The 19,512-nt window shown below is 46.0% G+C and overlaps 1 long non-coding RNA gene across 5 annotated transcripts in view; it reads left to right on the top strand.

Annotated features, from left to right (window-relative positions):
* The window catches only part of LOC119712982 (uncharacterized), a 60,040-nt gene that overhangs the window by 26,005 nt on the left and 14,523 nt on the right, over positions 1-19,512 (top strand). For 3 of the 5 annotated variants that reach the window (XR_011812652.1, XR_011812654.1, XR_005269421.2), the window contains exon 2: positions 4,650-4,813. This is a non-coding gene — a long non-coding RNA (uncharacterized lncRNA). Of the gene's footprint in view, positions 1-4,649; positions 5,066-7,979; positions 9,123-19,512 lie in introns of those variants that run through there. The other 2 variants (XR_011812653.1, XR_002398451.4) reach the window with 2 other exon arrangements.

Raw genomic sequence — 19,512 nt, 5'->3', positions numbered from 1 at the left:
AATGCAGCAGCACCCTCCTGCTGTGCTGTTAACTTTCTCCCAAATGCTGAGACATTTGCAAGTCTTGCTCCGTGTCTGCAATACAGAGAAGGAAAACAAGGATGCTCTCAGGCTGTGGGTAGCAGGAGAAGTTGTGGGCAGCCCATTTGGAGGGGAAGTCGCTGGGTAAGGCAGTGAGATATTAAGGATTTTCCTAACGCTGTGTCTTCCCCAAACCAGACCCTGCCAGGCACGAGGCTGAGACCCCTGTCTGCAGCATCATCCTTGGCAAAGGCAAAGAAAATGGGACCTGGAAGGGCTCAGGGTATGTGTGCATGGCATTAGCAGCTCCAGTTTGAATTCCATATGGGATTACACACCTGATTCGCCGGGTGGCAGCCAGGTGCGTTACATTTCTGCTGCCCCTGAAGGGGAAACCTTCTTGAAGGTTTGGTAGGAGAGGTGCAAGGGCTTGACTTTGGGCATGCTTAATTCCTGTCTGCCCCATGGTTTTCCTGGGTTGGTGAGCAGGATGTCCATCACTGGGATGTGCTCAATGGCATGGGCAGAGCCTGGCAGCTGGAAACCTCCTTTGGGGTTGGTTTGAGGGGGAGGTCTCAGGGCTGAGGAGCGGGGCTTGTTGTTATTTAGCATTTGTAGCCCTTTGATGAGAGCAGAAAGGGCCCTGTAAAATGCAGAGAGCAAGCAAAAGAAAAATTGTTTGAATTTGAAGTCAGTAACATCATTTTGAGACCCAAAGTAGTGACTTTTTTTTTTTTAACGAGTGTTGGCAATACTGTCTGTAACCAATGCTGGGCTAAACACAAATTAACCTTTGGGATTTAGATTGCTCCACCCCTAAATCCACAGCTAGAATTGCCAGGTAACTGGGCTGCCAAAGAAACTGCAGGAGCAGAAGTGGGGAAGTTCTCCCAGTTTTCTCCCAGTCTGTCCCCGCTGATGGGGTTTGGCTCCAGTGTCACACCAGCCCCGTGGCGGTGGGTGCCGTGTGGCAGGGCCATCCTCTTGACATTTTAAACTTGACACAGGAGGAAAGCACTTTGGTCTCTGGCTTCAATTACACGTGGGGAATGTAGAAGTTGATGATATTCTATGAAAATTCAATAAACCTTGAGAACAGCATCAGAGCTGGTATCTGTAATTTAAAATAATGGATATCAAGAAACTGTTTCTCATTTATCTTTACTGCCGAGTTTCAGAGGCACCAAAGAGACTTCATTAGTTTTTTTTTTTTAAATAGCTTCATCTATCTCAATCAATGATGGGTTCTAGAGGTGGCTGACTATTATGTTTAATAATACACAGGATAGAAAAATGTCCCCATCCTTTCACAGTTCTTGACGTATGTGGAAAGGATGTGTGAAACCACTTCTCGGTGGGAGATGGAAATAGATTTTTTTTGTTGTTGTTGTTTAAAAAAAACCCAACACTTCATTATGCAAGATAAATGCGTTTTTATTGGGAAATGTGATTTGCAGGCAGAATATTTAAACCTTTGTTTTACATGGATTGAAGTTTCATTTAGAAGAAATTAACTTTGGAAACTTGAGTTTAAGCAAACGTTGCTTCCTAAACACAACTGGAAGTGGCCCTGTGAGTGCTGCCCTTGAGCTCCAAGAGACCTGGTCCAGCCGGGACATTTTAGGCTAAGTTTTGTCACTTATGAGACACTGACAACTGGAATTAGCTGTCACTAATCTCTCCCAAATTAGAAGAGGTTTTGCAGCTTCTGGGCAAATACTATGACTGGCAGTATATCTTAAGAGGCTACCGAATAACTTACATATTTTGGCAAGAATTGTGCAGCTGCAGAAGCAGGAAGGGAGGGGTCAGGTGCTGGCAGCCCAGGAGTTACCCGGAGAGCAGCATTCAGGCAGAGGCTGCTGCTCTACAGGTCCCAGCAGCATTAGCACTGTTCCCATCACCCCAGTAAGAGCTCCAGGTAAGTGCAAGAAGATGAGATCCCTCTGATAATTCACACCAACAGTTTACCTGAAATGGGATAATCAGACACCATCTTTTTTTCTAAGTTGCAGTCTGTCTGAAACGGGGTAATTGAACATGATGTTAATGAGTTATTCCATTCTTAAAACAAATCCACGGCATCACTCTTAAAGGGATTCCAGGTAGTGTTTTCTATCAGCTTATTTCTTTCAATTCAGTCCTAAGAAAAATCCCATCACCTTCAGTTATGCAGTTTTATTTCATCGTGTAGCAGCTGTGTGGATCTGCAGTGGCAGTGAGCTTTGAACAGGCTTCGTGTGGTGTCAGGCACAACTTGTGAATGCTGTGGAACAGCCTAAGGTAACTTTCTGGGTTTATTTATTTTTTATTTTTTTTATTCTCATGGTTTGTTAGAAACGTGAGCCTGACCTTCAGTTAGGTGATTCAAGGAACTCTTGAACTACCAGAAAGTGAGGGTCAGGCTCTGTTTGCAGAGGGCGAAGCTGCCGTTGAGTCACTGAGAGGACTGGGGCAGCAGCGTGGCAGTCATTAAGAGGCAATGCTTTTTTATATACTCTTTAAAAAAGAACCCTGCATTCATGCTGGATTTCTCCAGCTTGTAATTCTCCGAGATCCTATTCATTCACATTGAGTGCTGTTGAGAAATAGAGTTTCCAAAGGTTACAGCCACTCCTGGGATCGATAAGTCTGGCATGGTTGCATACGAGGAATAAGTGAACCTCGGCATTCAGACGCTTGGGAGCATCGGGTTGTGTGCTCAAGCAGGACATGATGGATCTCTAGATCTGCAGGAGAAAGTGGTGTGCTTGTACCCAAGGTCACTCAGAAGTTACTGTCATGTACACTCATGTATTCTGAGCTCCAAATGATGAGGTGGGAGGTTCAGTTCATTGCTCCTTGGAAATTCGGGCTCCCAGCAGTGTGTGGTGGGCACTTCAACCCTTACATTTCTGTGTCTTGTAGGCTGTTTGTCAGGTGGGCTTCCTTTGTGTCAGCATAGGAAGTTTTGAAGGCAGAAGGATGGAAGTGTCCTGGTAGAGCAACGCGTCCCATGAATTCCTGGAGGATGCTCCAGGCTGTAGGGACACACTGTGAGTGGGGGTTCTCGAGCAAAACCAGGACACCCAGCAACCTGCGGTTAGGTTTCCTTGTGTTTGCTGTGGAATTACGATGTTTTGAGTCAATGCGTGAGCTGGAGACACTGCATTAACTACTGTCACATCTAATAAACTGATCATTAATCAGCAGGCGCTGGCCACGTTCAGATTGTGTTGGTTGTGTACTTGTGCGTATTGCAAAGGTAATGGTTCCTGGTACGGTTAAGTCAGAGATCTAAGCGTGTCACTTGAACTTGTAAAGTGCTTTTTATGAATTCATCTTTTCATGCCAGTGTTTTCAATCACTATTCTGGAATTTTCTATGAAAATATTGAGCAAACCAGCTATTGGTATGTTTTAGAAACAAAACATACTGAACTGAATCAACAGCCCGAGAGGGTACCAGACCTTGCCAGGATCCTGCCTGGATGCTGACTTTCAGATGAGACTTTCCTTGAGCTCATCAAATTAAGAGGAGGAAATAATTCACCTATATTAGAAAAGATTTCTTCTATGTGAGTAAACTTTATCATTAAAACTGCAACCATTCACAATGATTGTAGATCCCAAGGATGTTTAAGAGAAACAAAGCCCCATTTTCTGAATATACAATCCATGTTACTCCAAGTAACACCTGCAGGATGCTGGAAAGTAACTCAGGTTTGATCTTGCTCATGGCAGGAAAGATCTATACACAAAGCAGTGTTGTTTTGTCCCTGCAACAACCAGAAATCTGGCAAATAAAGTGTTTGTTGTTGATTTTTCTCTGTCTTGCTTGTTTTGGGGCACTTCCTACTGGTGCAATAAAAATGATAGAATGTTTTTTCCTGAATGTGTAGTGTCTACAGGTGCTGGTGGATATTTAAGGGCTCTAAGACTGTTCCTGAGTGCTTTGTTGGGTTTGAAAGGGGCACTTAGAAGCATGATTTATTTAGGCACCTCCAAGAAGTTTTGTTTTCCAGTAGTTCAGGTATGTCATGGGTTGTCGAATCCAAGTTATGTTCCAAGAAATGTCCCAGTGATCCTGTGCTACAGGGATCATGGTGCAGAGTGGGATGGAGTGAGATTCATCGAGTTCTCCTAGAACTGAAAGGAAAAGACAAAAAAAAGAGGGAAAAAGTAGTATTGATATCTAAAAATGTTAACTTTACCAGTATAGGTATTCATAATTGTTGCTCTTCTGTGGGATGGGACAAAAAAACTACAAAAAGCCAAAAGAGCTTGCAGGCTTATTACTGCTTTTTGCAGTCTGGTGGGACCGCTCTCTGTCCTCCATTTGAATTGCTCCAAGTGTTCAAGCTTTACTCGGCCATCTCTAATTGTTGTATCTTCCTGTTTCACCTCAGGCTGCCTAGAAAACCTTGGTTCTCTGTCCCCTAAAGGTCACGAACTCCACAGCTCGGTAGTGCTGATGTTGTTGCGCGGGCTCCTGCTCCATTAACACGGTCCATAGGTTGTTTCTAGTCCCCAGAATTGATTTATTTAATCCTTGTAGGTGCCATTTGTTACACATTATTCTCGGCGTTTATTCACAGCACAAACAGATGGTCAACAAAACCAATTAACCTTTCCCGAACTCCCTTCCAGGCTTCCCACGTTTTCCGAGCCCATGGACAAATGAATAAAACCCACCAGGAGACTGGCTGCCAGCCCGTGATGAATAGGACGGCCGAGTGAGGCACGTGAGGAGCTCAAACAAACCTCAGCCCCCGGGGCTTCGTGCTGCAGGAGGACTGTTGCTGACAGAACAGGTAGGAGAAAAGAGCTGCCAAGAAGTGGAGTGACCTGAGCCTGTCTGTTTGCTTATTTAATGCTGTGAAGGGTGGAGGAGATGGCAGCTTAACAGCACTCCTTCTTTAGGACTTATGAGGACTGTATTTTGCACTTAAAGGGCAGGTTTTGTTATTAAACACTTCTTTCAGCCATCAAGACCTTCGCTATTTGCCATGTGAAAATAAAAAATCTTTTATTAGCAATAAATGTAATATATGCATAGTTATAAATTGCCTCCCTGCCCTTTGCTAATCAACAGGAAGACAGGCCATGTGAATTTAGAATGGTCTGTTCATTGTGAACTCTGAAGACAAAGCTATAAATAAGCATGGAGGTGGATCCTATCTTCATCTAGTTATTTATGTAATAAAAACACGAGCGGTTGTGTTGCACAAAACATCCTTTGGTGGTTTCACAGCTGATTAGTTGTTATTAGTTCATGTAGCCCGTTGGATGGACAAGTTTATGTTGTCGTCTTGTTAAATCCTGAACAAAACAAGGTGAAGGGACTTGTCTGAGTGCAGTGGGCTTGTGTCAGGGTTTGCTCTGGATGCTGAAGGTCAGCCCCATGATCTGGGAGGAGCCGCAGCAGCTCCTGCAGGTGGCAAGAGGTGAGTCTGCCAAGAAAGAGGAACTCAGCAGGCAGGGAGACTTCCAAACTTTTAACCCAGATTGTTCTTCTGGACAGATTTACAGAAGCTGTGACTTTGGCCATTCCATAGCTAACAGCAGTGCTGTTTCAGAAAACGTTGCCTTCAAAACCAAGTATAGTGCAGGTGAACATCATGAAAAGGAAGCCCGTATGCCAGATGGGAAGTTACATTTATTAATTCTACAAATTCTTTGCCCTTCGTTTCCTCCAGCCGTTAGAAGAGCTGGCTGTGCACAGGGATAGCTGGTGCAGGCATTCCTTCCCCTCCAGCCTTGATCAGCTTTGATGTCTGGATGTGCATCGGAGCTCGGTGGCTCGGGCTCTGCCAGCACCAGGGCTGAGCCAGGAGGCTGAATCCCTCTGTGCTGAAGTGCGAGGCATCATAATTCAAACAAAATCTCCGCATCTTGGGTCCCTCTCTAGTTATGACATGAAAGAAGCAAAGATTAAAGTAGAAGCGAATGTATTCTGCAAATCCGAGTCTGATCTCTCCTGTTTTACAGATTCTGCTCTTCAAAAAAAATATAACATTTTTTTGCTAGATTTTCAAGTGGAAGCAAGATGCTCTTATGTCAGGCTGGATCTTAGCAACAATGCGTGGAAAGGATCAGTGTATCAGGAGGGAACGTTTGAGGACTTCCGTGCCTTGCAGCTCTGAGTGCCTCAGGGCTGGGTGGGCGGCCCCTTGGAGCGGGGCCCAGTGCAGCTGGGAATTGGGGCTGCAGCCCCCCAGCTCCTGGGGGGTCCTTCCCTTTCCTCAGCCTTCCAAAAATGGGCACCTTCTGCAGTGCAGACTATCCCAATTTAAATGTCAGTACTCAGTTTAATTACGGATGGTCCTGTGGCTTTTAACACACACACACAAATGATCACCTGAGAAAGAATTCTTAAAATCCCGTTATCCTGTGCACCAAAAACAGATGAAGAAATCCTAACCTCGGACAGAACAGGTGATGGCACTTAAAAACAAGCCATGAATCCACGTAGCCCTCAGACCAGAGGGAGCAGTGCTGTGTTCTGAGTCTCCATCCTCATCCTCACAGCAGAGCGTGGGAGTGGTGTGTGGGTACCTCGGGGTGCGTTGGTCTCCTCACCCGGAGCTGCAGCTGGTGCTCTGTGCATGGTCAAGCACCGCCCTTGGTTTGTGGGGTTTTGCCTGGCAAATTTGGCCACTGACAGGGTTTAGAGCAGTCTGAAGTCATCCTCTGCAGGCCAGGTTTTGCTCTGCCTTCGCTGTCTCCAAGCAATTGTGTCATGGGATATTTTTGTGCCCATATAGAAGGCTCTCAGAGAGCTGCTGCTTTGATAGTATCTTCAAGGCTTTTTATTTTTTTTAATTTTATTTTTCTTTAAATGCAATGCCTGTTTGTCAACTTCTGTTCCAGAGAAAGCTGCACGGCCGTGATGTTTATTTGCCACCCGTCTGCTGATTCCGTCCCCTGCTTTTCTTGCTGTTTGCATGGTAAATGCCCCAGCACGGGCAGCTGCAGAGCAGCCCCGGGAGCATCCATCGGGGTGTTGTTAACACTGCTTTAACAAAACCAGCTGCCTGTGCTGAATATTTATTTTTTAGCTCCCATTTGAGTTGTATGTCAGAGCATAATGGAAGCTGCTGAGGATGCTATCTGATGGGAAAGAGCTTGTTGTTGTGATTTATGTACCTGATTTGTGGTGGTGGTTATTTTTATGGAAGAAAAAGGCTGGACTGGGCATCCTGCTTGGGTTTGGGAAGCTTTGAATTTGATAAAGATTGAAGATTGGAGTCCATCCACAGGTGAAGAGCTGATTTTTATCACAAAGGTTAGCCAGCTTGGTGTTTCATCTGCTTGGTGCTTCATCCCTGTGGATAGGAAGCAATCCCTAACTCCAACAAAGAGCTGCCACGTCTCGTGTCGGTGCTTGGTGGAAAAGATGCTGAACTACCAAGGCAGAAAACACACTGCTGTGTTCAGAAAAGACAAAATCTGCCTCTTCATGAGCAGCTTCTTTACAGAGTTAAATCCTCTTCTCTTCCCCTATAGAGAATCATTGTAGAATATAGATGGTAAAAGTTACTAAAAGTTCCAGAGCGTGAAGACAAGCTGACTTCAGGGATGTTATGAGCCCATCTTTCTTGTGCATTTAAAAAAAAATAAATCATGAAATGTCCGTCCTGTCCCATGCATCTTGTTGAGGTACAGTTATCATTTAGTTCTCTCCATGCTCAGTGGGAAGGTAACCTGAGGAACGCCTGCAGAGCTAGAAAATAGCTTGTCGGTGCTAGAACAGTTCTATAAGTAGAAGAAATCTGTAAGTAAACCCAAATTTAGCTTCAGACAGTAAATTTCTCAATTCCCTTCATGAACAGTTTCTTGCAGGAGTTAATTACATTTTAAAGTGATGATTGATTATCCTGATGTGGTTGAAACCACTGCAATTAAATGTAAGAGCAGTCAGAACAGTAAGAGCAGTATTAATATGCAAAATGTTCAAATATCTTTTTTTTTTTCCAGCTCCCTCTTGAAGCGTTTCCACACCTACGTGTATTTAGCTCCTTTTTTTTATAGCAGGTAATTAGCAAGCCGGTTAACTTGACAAACACAGGGACGATTTTATATGATGATAGTTGAGATATTTCAGTATTGATACATTTTTGCTTGCGTTGAATATTTTGAGCTGCACAACTCAAGTATTTTAGTGGCTCTAAAGCAAACTACATATTCCTTTATAGTTTTACCCGTTTGGATTTGTGGATTTGTAGCTATTGATTTCCTGGGAAAATAAATATTTCAGAAAGGAACTCCTTAAATCGAGAGTTAGGTCTCTTGGTTCTCCACGTTTTAAATCAGGCTTTGATGGCTCTGTGGAAAATTCTTCCACTCACTCTTGCTGATTTACAACTGGAGTAAAATCATTTAAAAATTTGAAGCGTTCATCTTCTAGCACAGGGGATCTTTTCATAAACAAATTCTCTTTAACATTAAAGATGAGCTGGAATAAACTGTCCCAGTTCTGTTGAGCTGTATTAGGCTGTTCCAGCAGGGAATGCAGCTGCCATGTTCAGCAAAATCCGACACGAGACTCAATTAATGCACAGGAGTGCTTGTGAGGTAGCTTGTGTCCATAAGCTACACAAACTCTTTTTTTCTCCTGTTGAAAGATTTGCTAATTGTTCTGCCTGATGGGGCCTTGCAGAATCTGGAAGCGTTGTCTAATTTCCTGCTTTGTGTGATTATTTTTTTTTCATTTTTAGTTTTTTTCCCTGCTGTCAAAAACTCCCCCAACATCCATTAGTTTCATTTGCTGTACAGACAATGAATTAATTTCCCATTTTTTCCTGTCATTGTGCTTGTTGCAGATTTACTTAACAATAAATAATCTCTCGGTGTTCTCGCTGCCTGTTACTCCGGCAGTTTTTGTTTCTTTTCTCACAAACGACCCAACCTCTAAATCCTTGATTGGGTCCCAAAATGAGCTCCAGAAGCAGCAGCCTTCTAGTTTGCTCCTGTGTCTCTCAGGGAAAGGTATGGGGACGCTGCAGGTGGATCAGCACTCCTGGCACACACCAAGCTGGGAGCCCAAAAGGCGGCGGTGCCGAGCGCACGCACCTGGTAGGGAACAGCTCCTGCCGTCAGCAGCACCTCACAAGAAAACTGTATAACTGCCAGGGTGATTTATGGCTTTTTGTGGCTAAGCTCCCAGTCAGATAATTTTTCAGTGTCCACTTTTCTGCAGCGCTGCGTAAAATGGAATTAAAATTGAGAATTCAGATCCTTTGCCTTGGGAAATGGCTTGTTTTGGGAGAGGGGCAGCAGGGGCACGCGGGGAAGGCAGCCCAGCTCGCAGGTGCTGTAGGGTGGTGGGGGTTGGATCTGCTTGTGCTTGGGAAGGGTTTTATGGGGAGGTGCTGGAATCATCCTGGGCAGGCAGGATTGTCCAGCTGTGGTCTGGCACAGGATTTAAGCAGAAACGTGGGGAAATGAGGGTAAAAAAGCCGCACACCTTAAAATGTGAGCAATTCAAAGGAACTTGGGTCATCCTGCCCACCACCTGCTAAATGAGGTCTTGTGATTTCTTCACCCTTATGTCCTGGTTATCTTAAGCTTCAGGAATGGAAAGACAAGTGGCTTGGACTATTTACTGAACACCCAGGTGCTAATACAAGAGCAAACATCAGAAGTCCTCATGGCACAGCTCGGTTCCTCGGGCTGAGGCACCAGGGCCTCTCCTGAGCATCCTCGGTGCCCTCCGAGGCCTGCAAGTGTTTGTGGCTGCTTCTCGCCCTCTCAGCTCTTACAAGGTGGGGTTAACAGTGTTTACAGAACCAAAAGCATCATCTGCTCCATCTTCAAGCAGCTTTTCTGTGGACTGGCATTGTGTCGTGCACTGCTAAAAGTATCGCTTGTGTCCTGTGTGAGATTTTGGAGCTCCTGCTGCGGGTAGGTAAGGGAGCGAGGGTAAGGTGCCTCTTGCTAGGGACAGGGAAACGTTCATTTCTATTTTATTTGATTTGCGATGGAGGCGTCGAGCACCCACCAGCTGTGTGAAGTGGGCTGCTGGCTGAAGGGTGGCTCAGAGGTTGTCCTGGTGGGAACGCTGTCGGCACACCATGTGGTGGAAGTCTCTCTGACGTGGTTTTGCTCGCACTCGGATTTCGGAGCTTTTATTATTACAGAGCACTGACTCTTCTGAATATTTGATTAATGAAAATTGGCCTTTTGCATGGGTTCACAGTGCAATATTTTACGTTTTGTATTAGGCGCTGTAGTGAACCCAGCAATTTTGCAGAGATAGAGAGAGATTATGCAGCACAGTGATGAAGTATGAAAGGTGATGGGAAGTTCACGAGAGAGGAAGGAAAAAAAGAAACCATAGGGCAACCTCGCTGAGTTTTACAGCTTCCCAATACAGCAGCTGCTCTGTATTGCCATTCTGCTATGCAAGTGCTGCAGGAACACTGAAACGCCAGCTGGAATGAGACAAATTTGCCCTTAGGATAAAACCAGGATTTATTTACCTTTGTATAAGTATTTGGTGATCTACGGATAAAATCCATGGGAGAGTTGCTTGGTGTTAATGCAGTGGACAAGCAGAAAGTTCCTGGCGCAGGCGGTGGTGGCTGGGATGGATGGGTGTCCCTTTGTGATCCTTCTCCCTCCTTAGAAAGCAGAAAATGCCTGGCTTAGAAAAAAAAAAAATGTGTATAAATCACTGCAAACGTGTGCAATATTGATGGCGCTAAGTTGTTAGGCTGAATTTATCTCCTGCCCTGAGAGAGCAAAAAAAGTTTGTTCTGATGCCCTGGATGGCTGCTGCTTCCCAATTTGTATCACTTGTTGTCATTTTTTATACCATTTGAAAGGCTGTGTGTGAAGGTGGAGTTTGTACCAACGTGTTACAGTGCAGTTAAAAATAACTTTGGTGGCTTTCCAGTTTTCTTCTGTTTGCTGGAGGAGCAGAGGGCTTCCTCTTGGAGCGCTGGGTAAGTTGGCCTCCGTCTGAAGGGGTAAGTTCATCTCAACATTTAAAATGCGTGCTGTGAAGGACTCAGCAAGGCAAACGATATGATGGATTAAAACGTAACTCTGAATTTCTAAGCTGTAAGCTGCCCCAGGTTCCTAAACTGTTTGGGTTGTTCTTGGAAAGAGCTTAATAAGAGAAGTAACTCCCTGTGAAACGTGTTCTCCTCTGAGATCTGGAGAGCTGTGATCCAAACTCACTGTATTTGTTTTTAACCTTTGTGCAAGCCTGCGCTCCAGGCTTTCTCCGTTCTCTCTGGAGTGGAAGAGCAATTTTTTGGAAAAGCTGTGGTCATGCAGGTCGATAGAGCGGGGCCTGAAGTCAAGTGGCCTGGGCGAGGCGAGGGAGAGGTGGAAGCTGTGGGCTCTCTGCCACTGGTTGCTCTTTGTGTCCTCGTGTTTGAGCAGCGATTTGCAAAAATGCCTTAGCTCTGTGTTTGGGGCAGGGTCACAGAAAGCATAATGCCAAGAAGTTGTGCTGGTGCGAGTGGAGCTGGGCATGGGGCAAGGTTGAAGGAAGGCCACCCCCCTACAGTGCTTGCGCTGCAGTTTTTGGACAACTGCAAGCGAGCTTTGATTTTAAACACCCCTGGACAAATTAATACCTGAAGCTGGGTTATGATCAGACCTTGTTCTCGGAGATAATATTCCTGAGGCCAGCAAGATCGCACGACTGCTACGATATGATCAGGTTAAAGCGTTTTACCTTGAACCCCAGGTATGAATTATTCAGAGCGCTCTCATTAGTATTCACCCGTGTAACCCCGCTTGTCACTCATCAGAGGTTACATTTTCCATCTCTGCCCAATTGTTCTTGTCCCTGCTGAGCCCTCCCAAGACCTGTTATTTTTAATAAGCGGTGAATTACAGGGGCACTGCTGCTGGTGCCTCTCCTCCTGTTGAACTTCTGCTGATGCTGAGCTGGTTTTTTGCTCAGGTCTCATGAAGACCAAGCCGACAGCACCACGAGCTTCTGTAGCTGAGCAAGCCCACGAAGAACATGGAAAAGTTGTTTGCTAGCGAGTGCTTGTTTTCTCTGTTTTAAGAAGCCACAGATATTTAGATGTGGTGTGGCTCTTGTGATGGTTTGGTTTTTGTCACTGGCTGGAAGCTGTCAGTGCCTCAGATGTTCTGGATGCCCGAGGCCCCCTCCTTGAAAGCCACCAGGTGACCCCCACAGCTCCCTCCTGTATTTTGCTGCTGTCAGCTGTGATGGATGGTGTCTGTCTGGCTTCTTTGTGGGGTTTGTGGGTCACATTCCTTTAAAAAGTGATCTGGGCAAGAAGTTTTGCCCTGCGGCCGTGCCTTCAGCACGGCTGGGAGCATGTTGTGATGGAGAGAGACAGCGTTAGGCCAGGTCAGGCCATGCTCCAGCATCTGCAGAGGCAGTGAGGATCTTCTGGCAGCTGCCCACACGTGGAGAAAACCCTGCTGTCTTCTACAGCTGCAAAGATAAAGCAAGAAAAAATGTTCTCCGTCGAAGCATTTTCTTTTCGTACAGGTAAAACAGTCACTGAGGTTCATCTAAATTGAATTGCAAGTAGAGAGCATTTAAGTTAATTATGAAATTAAAATATTTTAGGAAATAATGAATTTACACATGGTAACTAAAACTTGTTTAAAGGTCACCGGGTGAAGACTGTTTAAAAATCTATTAAAGATCTTGCATCTGCAGAGCAGCGATCAAATTGTTTGCTCACTCCGTAACAAGCTTCCCTGAGTCACTCAGATTTATTCCTGGGTAAAAGGAGGTGGAAGAGGTCTTTTCACTGAATTCTTTTAACATTTAATTTCCCTTTTGAGGTAACGTGGGAGCTGATGATTCAACCTAGAGTGCTGTTGTGGTGTTGACACTGGATTTTATTTTTTTCAAGGGGAGTTTTGGATGTGTAATGAGCAGTCTGCTCTGCTGCTGTTCCCTTGTCCGAGTTGCTTGCTTCCACAGCTCTGCGTTTGTGGCCTTGTCTGAAATTCAGCAGTTCTGTTTCCAGACCTGCCTCCTGTCCGAGTGGTGCTGCTCCAGCCCTCAGAGCCTTTTGTGTCTCTGCTGTGGTGGTCCCGTGTTTGGCCCTTTCCTCCACGCCCTACCTGGGCCCCTTGTGTTCCTTGAAGCTGGCAGCAAAGCTTCCAGTGGGGAAGCGAGGAGCTGGGCTGCAGGGGGGGCAATGTCCCATTTAGCTTCAGGACCAGCAAAATCCACGTCTCAAGTAGGGAGAGCAGGGGAAGCACCACTTGGATATTGGGTACCCAAATTGGTGCTTGTTGTAATTCCAAGATGTGGATGCTATTAATTTAATGTTATTAGGGCAGGGGAATTCCTGACGGGCACCTGTGAAGAGTTCAACGTCCCTATTGCTGCCTCTCTGCTGTTCGGGGCCGTGTTGCTGCATTTCCACCTCGGGGAGGTGCCGTGGGTGGCGAGGAGCAGGCAGCTGAGGCCTGGGCTCTGCCGCATCTCTTGTGGGAAGCTCAGCCCCCCGCCACCTGAGTGACTCCCAATTCTTCCACCATCGGCTGCTGTTATCCTTGCTTCTCTGGCTGAATGAACCGACACAATTTTATTAAATTAGTCGTTTGTTATGTCTCTTGTACGACGGGGAAAGCAATTTCGGAGGCTAATGACTGCAAGGCCCTCACAATAGCAGGCGTGAACTCTCCCAGCTGCAGCCCGTCCTGCTGAGGACAGCGGCACCAGGCAGGCAGGGGTGACAGAGCCTGGGTGACGTGCAGCGGCTGTCCTCGCTGGAGAAAAAGCACCTCAGCCTAGGGCAGCAGCACGTTAGTGCGGAGATGTCTCTTCACTTAGGATCAGGTCCTGAATTGGGTTGTAATTTCCTCCATCTCGTGCCCCAGCGCAGCGCCGCCGGGCCAAGCTCCATGTGGGGAAGGCACGGGGCTGTGCCAGTCGGTGGTGTCTGACTGCTGTTGGAAAGGGAAAGCAGAGCTGGGGTTTGGGGAAAGTATCCCCCTTGTCCTCCCGCTGTGATGGAATAGTGCTCTTGAGGAAAAGAAATCTGAAATTGAAAGTAGGAAAAGGAGGTTTTTATAAAAACATGTGAGAGGAGGGCTGGCAAACCATGGGGCAAGGTCAGGAAACGCCTTTCCTTGAGGAGTAGGAGGAGGGAGGGAGGTGTGTGTGGGACGGGAGGAGGTGGCAGCAGACAGGCACTGCTGAACCTGGTTTGTCCTGACGTGGAGCTCTGCCCCCGGCTGCAGCAGTGCCCTCGTGGTCGCTCTGCTCTTCTTACAAAGAGGAGGGATGGTGCAAGAGCCATGTGGCCACCAGGCTCTGTGCCGTGCTATTGCCCCCTTCCAGGATGCCACAACTTGTCAGCCACCTTCTGTGCCATCCAGGAATCAGCTTTTGTCATTCTCAGAAGCCTGCAGAGGTTGTGGCTGTATAAAACGATGCCATACCTTGGGTCCTGTCTCTGCAAAGGGGTGGCATTGCAGAGTGCGCCCCTCCAGGAAGGTGACCGGGTTTCCCATCCGCACGGGCACTGGGATATTTACGGGGCACTTGCAGCCTTTCTGTCAGGATCTCTTCTCCTAATATATGCATTTGAATTTTTGAGCCTGGTGTGCAAGAAAGATTATAAAGCCTGCACAGTAAATCTGCTCGTATTAATTCAACGGCTCTCTTGTGCGAAGCCTTTTTACTGCTACCAACACTGAGTGAACACAGAGCAAAGTCAGAGCAGAGTGATGGTTTGGGACAGCTCATGGGCAATGCATAATGCTGAGGGAACTCACTCAGCCAGCGTCAGAGCTACACCACAGAAGTGGTTAAGCCTGAAGATTTTAAGCCTGAAAAAAAAAACTGGGTCCCTCCCTGTGAACCAGGCAGAGTGTGTCTGAGTGCTTCAGGTGGTCTGGTGAGCTGTTTCCAATAGAGGACAGTGTTGCACAGCCACACTGCCTTCTTATTAATCAGGATTCAGGATCTAAAGTCGTAAAATTATCCAGTTTAAAAAATCCTGGCCCAGTTCCTTTGTGGGTTTACCTCTCCTGTTTTGCTCAATTCTTTCTGTTGCTGTTGCAGTGTCCGACCCTAAAACCTTCATGTCCAGTGTGGCACGCTGTAGGCTTTCAGTGGGCTTCTCTGACTCAAACATGTTTTACGGAGGTTTGTGTGATTGCCAGGAATGGTATTCGGTAGGGAAGGGTCTTTCCTGGTTCTTGCTTACATAGAATGGAATGAGGAGTTCACAAATTAGTGTAGACTGCTAATTATTGAGCTTTATTCCATGCCTGTAACTCTGTGACATGAACAGCTCCCCTTTTAGGGCCGCAGGTTAATCCTGCTGGTGGGAGTTTCCCAAAGTGAGTTGTTCTGAGTTTCTACCAGGAAGCTTTTCCTTCTGGAAGGAATTTCTTGCAGCATGGGCTCACCCTGAGCCTGCAGGGATGGACACTGCTCTGCGTCCTCAGCCACTGCCAGATACCTGGGGAGACGCTGGTGGCATCTGGCGTGCAGTCAGATGCTGCTTTTCTGTCCTCATTTCCATACTGGCATGCTTTTAGCTATAGAATTAGAAAACTGGGGAAAACATTTTGGCAAACTGGGCAAATAGATGCTGCCAATAAACCCTGTAAGCAACAAAGCCTTTTTTTTTTTTTTAATTGCATTGAGGCCACACTTTATCGGTGAATTAATAGGAATAACTGAACTATTTTAGTGGCTAACTGGGAGCAGTACATTAACAGCAGCATTAATAAGTGTGGAGTGACAGGAGACTTGTAAGAGTGGCAAAATGAGATACAGTATTTATCCCTTGTGCCAAATCTCTTTTATTATTAAAGACATTGGGCTAACTAGGGATAGATTTAATACTTCAGCTCTATTTTTATTGGATAATTAGTGGTGAGCAATTCCAGTCCTGGGACAAGGACAGAAATCTGTAAAAATTGAGGAAGGCAAGAAAAGAAGCGAAAGAGTAATAAAATGGGTGGCAGGTTTGTTTTTCACCTCCCATCTCTTACGTGGTTGTCCACAAAACTTTGTTGGAGCAGCTGGGGAGGCAGCTCCAGCCAGGGGCGCACGTGGTGGCAGGGCTGTGGGTGCCCCTCTGCTGCCAGGTGCACAGGTGATGAACCCTTTTGGGCTGGTTTGCTGACTTTTTGATAATTGTCTCACCATCAATCAGCTTGGGCACTGCCAGTTCTGTTGCAGGGAAGAGTAAAAATGCCTCTGCTGTGTGCTGGTGACGGTCGTCCTGTTGGCTTTCCGGATAAAAGCGTGCACCAAGAATACTAACTATAAACCACACTTTTTAAAGAATTGGAATAAGATGGAATAAGATTTAATAGCTGGTGTGTGATGTTTTCAAAGGCTCTGGAGATGTTAAGCGTTGATGAAGGGCATGCACGATGCCAGCATTTGGGGAGTTTGAAATGTAAACCACACTTCCTTAGGCTAATTGTGCAGAAAAAGAGCAGAGTGCTGCAGATTCCTCTGCAAAATAGTGCGATTGTGCAGCACTGCTAGCATTTACTGACTACCGAGTCTGCTTATTTCCCCCATTTTTTATTATCAGCAAAACTTTAATTACAGCTTACCTACCACCTTCTGCCTCCATTTACAATGCAATAAATTTTCTTTCTCCCTATGCAATCTGCATCTCAAACAGCGCAGTGCTCCCGCAATGGACGTTATTGATTCCTTGAAGAAATTATAATGGCATTTGTTCCAAGGAAAATGGGAACACGCAGCCATGCACACGTACACGCCAGATATTAAAACGTCCCCTCTCTCCACCAGCAGCCAGTTGTCTGTGCTTTATTGAGTAACACAAGTGCAGGTTGGAAACCCGCTGCAATTCTTTTAAAGTGATTGATGGGAGGCAGGAGGAGCAGAAGCAGAACCAGGGACTCTGAGTGAATTTGATTCCTGTCTTCTCCAAAAACAGCAACAGGTTTTGTTTGTTTGTTTGCTTTCCCTTGGTTTTCAGACTACTTAAAACTGGAGAGGATGTTTGCTTAATGATTTTAAAAGTATATGTGGAAATACTCCATAGTGTTTAGCTGACTTTCTGCTTGAACATCAGGAACAGATGGGGCTGCGAACAGTGCTTGAAGGTGGAATCAATGGGCACCTTGCTATTAGGAGGGGAAAACAGCTGGAAATGGAGTAAAGGAAATGCTTTTAAAAAAGCATTTTCTGTCAGATTAGTGCTGGCTTGAAAATAAATACCACTAAAGTCCTTAAAAGAGTTTGAAGGTGACAGCTTTGTTCTCATCCAGAGGTGGTGTTAATTTGTCATCAATATTCGGTGACCCGATGAATGCCGTAACTGCTGCAGCATCCAGGTGACCCCGATGAAGCTCTATGTGCTCCAGCGAGCTTTGGGTAGAACGCTTCCCAAATTCCTTCCCTTAAAAACATGGGGACCACGTTCTCATCTGCTGAAAATTAGAAAATCGGGGATTTGTACCCATTAATATCCAGCGGTGATCGGTGCAGCCTTGCTCTCAGATGTTCAACTGCAAGGCACAGGCCAAGGGCTGTGCTCGTGCAGTACCCACACCTGGGAGCTTTCTGCTGCTGTCCAGGGAGAAAGTAGCTCAAATGCTGCTAACAGGAAAAAAACTGAGCTGTTCAGGTGACAGAGAAGAGCCTGCAGCTTTGCTTTGCCTACAGAGGTGAGGAAGAGCGAGTGATGAAGGCAGCCCCCGGATCCTGCTCCTCTGGAGGGCTCGCAGGGCTCGCACCCCTGCAGAGGTGAAGTGTGAGGCTGAGCCAACGCACAGCTTCATGGCAAAGCCCACGAGGGAGTTCTCGAGTGTTCGTCCTGAGCAAGAAAAATGTCATTGTGCTTTTGTAGTGCCAGCTATTGAATGTCGATAATTGTGATTTATCTCCGGAGTTAAGCTGGAAGAACATTAAAAGGTTGCAGTTGGTGGAGAGCCAGCCTGATTATAAACGTGGCATCGTATTCCCCCTCCGTAACAAGGAGAGGAAGAGAACTTTATTCTTGCTGAATTCCCTGTGTTTCAGTGTCATGCTGTATCCTATCCCCTAGCAGCACCCTACAGTGGTTTTGGAGAACACAGCTGGAAAAAATAAATCAAAGAAAAAAATATTTTGCTTTTAATTTTTTTTCAACTCATGACGTATCGCCTGTTTCAGTTCTCAACTGGAATGGCACCGTGAGGATGAAACTTAAAGGTTTTCGAAGTACTCGGATGTCACTAATGTACAAAGTCTTTCCTTCATGTTTGTTAATGGCAGCTGTGATTCTTGGCCGTGGCACTAGATGGAGTTGAACCAAGCAGGAGCGGGGAGGTGAAGCTGGAACCCCAAAGCCAGGGGAGCTGCCGGAGTCACAGCTCAGGTGAATGAGCACCGTGGTCTCCACTCCCTTTTTTTTTTTTTTTTTTTTTTTGAAAAATTCAGGTTTCAGCACCCTTTTTATTTTGAAAAATCAATATCACTAGCATGTATCTTCACCCTTTGTATAATCAATAATAACAAATGAGCAAATCTCCCACTAAACCTTACGGATTCTGATAGAATGAGAAATGCCCTGCTGGCCCCCTGGAGGAATTTCAATTCCTCAGTCTGCGTGGTGTATACAGGAGCACAAACCCTGCTGTAAACCAGTGCTGGGTGCGGTGCAATTCTGCTGGCGTGGCTTTGTGGGGCCATCTCCGTCCTCTAGATGAGGCAGAAATTGGATGCTGTGCTTTTATAGCAAAAAGGGGAAATGGGAGGCCACCAGAGGAGCAGACGTGGAAAAACAAAACAACAAAATCAAAACAAAGCAAACAAAACCCAACAGGACCTCTCCACCCATGTAACAAGCCCCAAAGTGCTTCAGGGCGCTGAAGTAACTGGTGTGGAGTCAGCCTGACACAAGGCACTGTGTGCTCGCTCGGAGTGTAGGCTAAAAATAACTGTCACAAGAGCTTATCTAGGAAAACCATTTACAGAAATCATACAAGGAGTGTTTAGCTTGGCAAGCTAAATGTTTTCCTGTGTGTTGATGTTGTTTAATACCTCATGTTACAGCGCAAGACCCAGAAAAGTCTGGATTCAGTCAAGCTCAAATTGAGCTAAAAGCTCTGATGGAAAAACCGTGCATGATATTAATAAAAGTTTAGGGGAAAAAAAAGAATAAACCTTCAGCTAGATCCCAGGCTTTGCTGTGGGGTAATGCAGGCAGGTGTGCAGCTTTCCTTTGGGAGCAGTGAGCCCTGAGGAGTGAGGGGGCTCTTGGAGTTTTTGTTTGGGAGCAAGGCTTGGGGTAGGTGTCCCTAAAAACTAGAGACAGCCAGGAGTTGTTGGGAATTGATGCTTGGCGTGCTTGCTGATGGCAATGGTTGGAGGGGCTCTGTCCTATAAGTGATGTCCCCTCTGTGGGGACATCAGCATTTCACTCTGCTGGCCAGGTCAAGGCCATCGCCCTGTCCCATAACACATTTATAGTGATAGAGTTAGCAACTCTATTGGATTTTGTTAGGGTTTAGTGTCCCGTAACGCCTGTTAAACCCAGCACACGAGGCAGCAGGTAAGGCTGGCTAACAG

Source organism: Anas platyrhynchos, chromosome 14 (genome assembly GCF_047663525.1).
Source record: "Anas platyrhynchos isolate ZD024472 breed Pekin duck chromosome 14, IASCAAS_PekinDuck_T2T, whole genome shotgun sequence".
Lineage (NCBI taxonomy): Eukaryota > Metazoa > Chordata > Aves > Anseriformes > Anatidae > Anas > Anas platyrhynchos.
Note: the sequence above shows the minus strand (reverse complement) of the source record. Positions and strands in the feature narration are given on the sequence as shown.